Source organism: Trichechus manatus, unplaced genomic scaffold (assembly GCF_000243295.1).
Source record: "Trichechus manatus latirostris isolate Lorelei unplaced genomic scaffold, TriManLat1.0 scaffold00004, whole genome shotgun sequence".
NCBI classification, from domain to species: Eukaryota; Metazoa; Chordata; class Mammalia; order Sirenia; family Trichechidae; genus Trichechus; species Trichechus manatus.
Genome location: NW_004443940.1, coordinates 17611154 through 17618265, shown reverse-complemented (window position 1 = coordinate 17618265; position 7112 = coordinate 17611154). Strand labels below are relative to the sequence as shown.

The 7112-nt window shown below is 41.4% G+C and overlaps 1 pseudogene; it reads left to right on the top strand.

Moving 5' to 3' along the window:
- Positions 1 to 2479: 2479 nt before the first annotated feature.
- On the top strand, positions 2480 to 2657 carry LOC111821157 (uncharacterized; annotated as a pseudogene).
- The last annotated feature ends 4455 nt before the right edge of the window (positions 2658 to 7112 follow it).

Sequence of the window (7112 nt, the reverse complement as noted above, 5' to 3'; positions counted from 1 at the left end):
CATTCATTCATTTATTGCTCACTATAGTCCTATGAAGGAGCTCTGGTGGCACAGTGGTTAAGCGCTCGGCTACTAACCAAAAGGTTGGCTATTCAAACCCACCAGCTGCTCTGCTGGAGAAAGATGTGTCATTCTGCTTCTGCAAAGATTATAGCCTTGGAAACCCTGTGGGGCAGTTCTACTCTGTCCTATAGGGTCATGATGAGTCAGAATCGACTTGATGGCAATGGGTTTAGTTTGGTTTATAGCAGTACGAAGTTGGTGCTATTATTATCCCATTTATTAGATGAGGAAACTGAGGCGCAGAGATATTATGTAAATTGCCCAAGCCCTCACAGCTAATAAGTGATGGAGCCATGATTTAACTTAGGCATTATGATTCCACAGTAGATGATATTTTGTTTTTCAGATGGTAGAAAACCCTCCTCAAGCTGGCTTAAGCCAGAAGGGGAATTTAGTCCTTCCCATAACTGACCAGTCCCTGGGTAGGCCTTACTTCAGGCTTGGCTGTATCCAAGTGCTCAATCCATCAGACGCTTCCACCTCTCATCTCTCAGCCCTGTTCTCCTCTGACTTGGCTTCATATCAGGGCAGCCTCTCTCCAAGTAGTGACCCCAGCAACAGTAGGCCCACATCATTATAAGCTTCAAGTTCAGAAGAGAGGGAGAGAGTCTTCCTTTAATACTTCCAGCATAAGCATCAGGAGTGAATCTCAGTGATCCCAGTTGGGTAATAGACTCATAAATGAATAGCTTACTGTCGTTACTGGGATAGAATATGCTGATTGGCCAGTTCTTGGTCATGTGACAACCTGTGCGTCTGTGGGTTGGGGGCAGTATTGGGTTTGCCTCATCACAACCACAAAGGCCAAGAGTGGGTAAGGAGCTGTTGCACTAAAGATAAATGGAGCACCATTACAAGCAGAAGGATGGATATTGGGAAAAGAAAAATATTGGATGTCCATTGCAGGTAGGCAGTGTATTTTCTTTGCTTGTTTTTTTTGTACATATGAGGAATCTTGGGTTTGTACAGATTAAACGATTTGCCCAAGATAGTAGGCCTAGAGCAACAGGCCAGCATTTGAATTCCAAAGCTTGTGCCATGCTGTCGTAGAAAGGTAAACTAGAAATGATTGAAATGGTAGGGTGGTATTTGTGGGTCAGGAGACCACCTGGTGTTGTGTCTGGTCACTCTGTCACCTCCCCATCTTGCCTTTAAGCGCAGCCCTGAGTTGCTCCGACTCCATGACTCCTAGGATTGGTCTTCAGAAAGAAAGGAAGGTGACTGAGATGGGGTGAGGGTAGCAGAGTGGAGCTTCCTTGAAACGGCAAACTCAGTGACCTCGAGGAGCCTTGTTTCTGTGGGCTAATCGGAGTAATTTTAGACTCTTAATTAGCCTCTGGCAATTATTTTTCACATCCAGAATTCCCCAGTTTCTTTTACGCAGAGTGGTTTAGCCTTTTTGCAGACCGCGTCATCTCCTTATTTTTGGATCTGTTTAAAAAACCACCAGCCCCAAAGCCTCCCAAAAATCTAGTCTGGAAGCCAAGCCGTTGCCTGGGCTGTGTGTACACCTTCAAAGGGAAGGATGGTCTGGAGGCCAGAAGCCATGCAGGCAACAGTTTGAAGTGGTTTAAACTAATGCGTTTTAGTTATTTTTTGCTTAATCCCCCCACCATTCTTTTTGTTGTTGTTAAGAAATGGTGTCAAATTCACTAAACAACTGGCTTTATTTTTTTTAAATAATTTTTTGTTTTATCTTTTGTTGAAAATATACATAGCAAAACATACACCAATTCAACAATTTCTGCATGGACTATTCAGTGACATTGATTATATTAAGTTGTGCAACCATTTTCACCCTCCTTTTCTGAATTATTCCTCCAGCATTAACATTAAACTCACTGCCCCTATCTAACCTTTCGAGTTGCTGAACAACTGGCTTTATTTTTAAAAATTCAAAATGTGTGAATAGGTAGTGCAAGCATATGGTGCAAATATCAGAAGATACAAATGGGATAAAGTGAAAAGTAATTCTATTTTCCAGCCCTAGGTCTCAGGCACCCAGACAGTCATGTTGGTTTGAATATCAAAGTCTTAGGATAGCAGTTGCCTGCAGCTGGCAAGATTTACTAATCTTCCAGTTCAGTCTGAGTCTCACTCTCAAAAGCAAAGGCCTGCCCTTTTCCTTTAGTTGTTAGGACGGGCAGCTCTCCCAGATCCGCGAGGTAAGCATCTTTAAAGATGGGGGTTGTGATTGGCTGTTATTGAGTATTATGTTAATTAAACATGGCTGTTTACAGTTCTCTTTAAGTTTTTGACATTCACTTAAAACGTTAAAAATGCATTGTTAACTGATAGCATTTGACAAGATTATATTGCAGACCCTATTTCTCTTAAATTTTTTACAGTGAAATTAGAACTGGGGAACCTGTATCGCCGCTGCCATAGACCCAGCAGAGGCTGTGGGCTCAAGGTTAAGACTATACTTTCAGGTATCATTTCTATAGTTCGTTACTAGAGAGGATTCTCTGAGTAGAGCACCGGAAACCACGAGGAGGAGGCGCAGGTTCTCTCCTGAGCGGGAATTTGCCGTTGATAATCGTTCTTATCTTTCTTTTGGGAGAGTAAGAAGGAGAGAGTGCAGTCTGAGTGATTTCCATATAGGATAAAAAAGTAGTCTATGTTGGAGTAAGTCTTGTCTTCCTAAGAGTCACTCGTTCTAAAACTTTCCAAAACTTTGCTTGTTGTTAATCTCCATACCATGATTTCTTTGGAAAATCTCTCCATTCTTAATTTGTTTAGCCTATCATCATTACGGAGCCCTGATGGTACACTGGTTAAGAGCTCGACCGCTAACCTCCTTGGAAACCAAACCCTATGGAGCTGTTCTACTGTGTCCTGTACGGTCGCTATGAATCAGAATCGACTCCCCGGCAATGAGTTTGGTTCAGTTTTAGAGTCATCATTACAGAGCCCTGGTGGGGCAGTGGTTAAGAGCTTAACTGCTAACCAAGAGGTGAGCAGTTCAAATCCACCAGAGCTCCTTGGGAACCCATAGGGCAGTTCTACTCTCTCCTACAGGTTCGCTATGAATCGGAATTGACTGGATAGCAACAGGGTTGGTGACGGAGCCCTGGTGGCGCAGTAGATAAGAGCTAGGCTGCTAGCCAAGTGTCAGCAGTTCGAATCCATAGAGTCACTGGCTACGGGTTTTTTTTTTTTTTTTTTTTGTATCTTCGTTATAGGGAGCCCTGGTGGCGCAGTGGTTAAGAACTCAGCCGCTAACCAAAAGATTGGCAATTCAAATCCACTAGCCTCTCCTGTGATAAACCCTGTGGGTTTATCATCATTATCATCATTATTAATCATTTGTTGTTGCTAGTTGACATTAAGTGGATTCCTCCAACTCATGCAACTCATGGAGGACTCCATGCATGCAGAATAGAACTGCTCTGTAGTGTTTTGAAGGCTGTGACCTTTAGAAAGCAGATCTCCAGGCCTGTCTTCCAAGGTGTCTCTGTGTGGACATCTCTCAGTGGGTTCCAACAGTCACCCATTTGGGCCGCCCAGGGACTGAGCATCTATTAGAAGTAAAAAAATTTGTAAAGAGTTTAAATGGAAAAAACATATTCTCCATAAGATGTCTACAATTTATTTTCAGAGTTCAGCATAGACAGGGAATAATAAGTTTGTGCTGTTTGGTTTAAGCTCAACTCCAAGAGCAGCAACTCTTGCCAAGAACACACAGTCCAGGGGTTTGCCAGCTACTTTCTAATCAGGAAGTTCAAGTCCCTACTACAAGCACTAACAATGTTCATACCTTGATCAATACCCTATGCTTTGCCAGTTAGCATAGTGAATGTCAGGAAGGGGTTTTACTGGTGAAAGTAGTAGCCTGCATAATGAATGTGGACCCTCAATTTGGTGAAACTGAAGATACTTGAGAAGTGTGGATGGGCAAAAATATTTCAGAGCCAATCCCTACATTACATCAACAGGGTAGAAGAACTGAATAAAGTCTGTAGCCTGCAGCCTTTGGGAAAGCACCAGAGACTTGATCTCTAAATGGTCCTAAATCTGGCCACTGGTTTAGAAGGATGTCTTGTTGTTACCCTATAAGGGTAACAGAATCTTTTTTTTTTTTCATTCAAAAATTTATACAGACATTGTTATGTGACTCTAATTGCTCTCCCCATACTGTGACAGCACCCTCCTTTCCACCCCTTATTCCCCATGTCCATTCAATCAGCTCCTAATCCTTTCTGCCTTCCCATCTCACCTCCGGACAGAAGCTGCCCATTTAGTGTCTTGTATCTACTTGAGCTAAGAGGCACACTCCTCATGAGTATCACTATGTCCCACAGTCCAGTCCAATCCCTGTCTGAAGAGTTGGCCTTGGAAATTGTTTTAGCTCTGGGCTGATAGAGAATCCAGGGGACATACTTTCTGGGGTTCCTCCAGTCTCAGTCAGACCATTAGTCTGGTCCTCTTAATAGAATTTGAGATCTGCACCCCACCTTTCTCCTGCTCCATCTGGGACTCTCTGTTATGTTCCCTGTCAGAGCGGTCATTGGTGGTAGCTGGGCACCATCTAGTTCTTCTGGTCTCAGGCTGATGAAATCTCTGGTTTATGTGGCCCTTTCTGTCTCTAGGGCTAATACTTACCTTGTGTGTTTGGTGTTCTTCATTCTCCTTTACTCCAGGTGGTTGGGACCAATTGATGCATCTTAGATGGCCGCTTGCAAGCTTTTAAGACCCCAGACGCCACTCACCAAAGTAGGATGCAGAACATTTTCTTAATAAGCTTTGTTATGCCAATTGACCTAGATGTCCCCTGAAAGCATGGTCCCAAGACCCCTACCACTGCTACTCTGTTCCTCAAAGTGTTTGATTGTATTCAGAAAACTTAGCTTTGGTTTAGTCCAGTTGTAACAAAATCTTTTTATTTATTTTAATATTTTATTGAGTTTTTGGTGAAAGTTATACACAGCAACTTAGGTTCCCATTTAACAATTTCTGCACATATTGTTTGTTCAGTGACATTGGTTACATTTTCCACATTGCGTCAACATTCTTATTATTTCCCTTCTGGTTGTTCTGTTTCCATTATTCTTGCTTCCCTGCCCCACCCCCACCCACCTTCTTATGTTTGCTTTAGGGTAAACGTTGACTGTTTGATCTCAAATATATGATTGTTTGTATACATATATAAAAAGAGCACAGTACTCATGGGTGATATAGTTTATTTTGTGAGTCAATCTGTTATTTAGTTGAAAAGTGGCCGTCTGGGATTAGTTTCAGTTCAAAGTTTAAAGGGTATCTCAGGGTGACAGTCTTGAAGTTTTCCCAGGTTTCTACTGGTCCAGTAAGTCTGAGCTTTTTTTTTTTTTTTTTAAGATTTTGAGTTTTTTTTCTACAATTTTCTCACATTCTATCCAGGACCATCTCTTGTAGCCCTGGTCAGAACAGTTGGTAGTGGTAGCCAGGCACCACTGAATTCTTCTGGTCTCCAGATAGGTGAGGTCATGGTTCGTGTAGGCAGTTGGTCCTGTAGACTGGTTTCTTCTTTGAGTCTTTGATTTTCTTCTTTCTCTGTTACTCCAGAGGAGTAGAGACCAATAGTTGTATCTTAGATGGCTGCTTGCAAGCTTCTAAGACCTCAGATGCTATTTATCAAAGTAGGATGTAGAACATAAACTTTATAGACTATGATGTACCAATTGACTTAGATGTCCCAGGAGACCATGGTCCTTAGCCTTTGAACCCAGTAAACCAATCTTGCGTGGTGTTTGGATATGTCTGGGAGGTATCTGTGACTGTGCCCCCTATGTGCTTTATTATATGTATGAGTATATGTGCAGCACTGATAAACATGTATGCTTACTGATATACCTATATATGCTCATGTATATATACGTGTATACCTTCCTATATCCATACGGAAGCTCTGGTGACATAGTGGTTACGAGGTACAGCTGCTAACCAAAAGGTTGGCAGTTTGAATCCACCAGGCGCTCCTTGAAACATCTATGGGGCAGTTCTACTCTGTCCTATAGGGTCACTATGAGTGGCAATTGACTCAATGGCAATGGATTTGGTGGGTTTTTATAATATCCATATATGCATAGATATCTAAGGGTAACAGAATTTTACATCTGGGCTATCGTCATGTCTGTCTCTGATAAACCTTTCATATAAAGCAGTGATCACAACACTTCAGACAGCTTAGAATTCCTGGGGCTTATAGAACAGGCTTTATAAAGCATTTTGTGTTTGCTTGCTAACAAGTTGTTTTTTAGTAAATGTTTGTATGTGTGGCAGAATTTGATTTGAGGTTTCCGATCAACATAACCAGGTAGGGAGGGTGTAGGGAGTAGGCAATCCTCACCTATCTCCAGGTTCTTCAGTGTCTACTGTTTCCACCAAAAAGAACTAATGTTATGTGTAAGCAAATTGGCTTAGGCTCATTTTCAATAACTCTCTCCTTTCCAAGAATTTGTGTTTTAGCTAGAAAGATGAATAGATAAATGATTGGAATAACAACTGGAAAAAAAACACAACTGAAAAGAATGTATCTCATACTTCAGGGTACAATGCATAAGAAAGAGTAGGAGGACTTCAGAAAGGGCAGTGTTGTTGTTTTTTCTTTATTTTCATCAGTTTTATTGAGCTATAATTTGTATAACATAAAATTCATCAATTTTAAGTGCACAATTTGGTGACTTTTGACAAATGTATACACTCATGTGACCACCATCACAATCAAGATGTAGAACATGCCCATCACCCCAGAAAGTTCCATTCTGCACGTTTGTAGTTGAACCCTTCCCTACCTCCTGGCCCTGATCTGGTTCTGTCACCATAATTTTGCCTTTAAAACAGTAGTTTCATATAAACAGGATCATACAGTTTATAGCCTTTTGAGTTGAGTCTGGCTTTTTTTCACTCAGCATAATGCTTTTGAGATGCATCCATGTTGCAGTGTGTATCAGTAGTTCTTTCCTTTTTATTGCTGGGTAGTATTCCATTGTATGGATATAACACATTTATCACTTCACCAGTTGATGGATGTTTGGGTTCTTTATGGATTATTATGAATAAAACTGGTA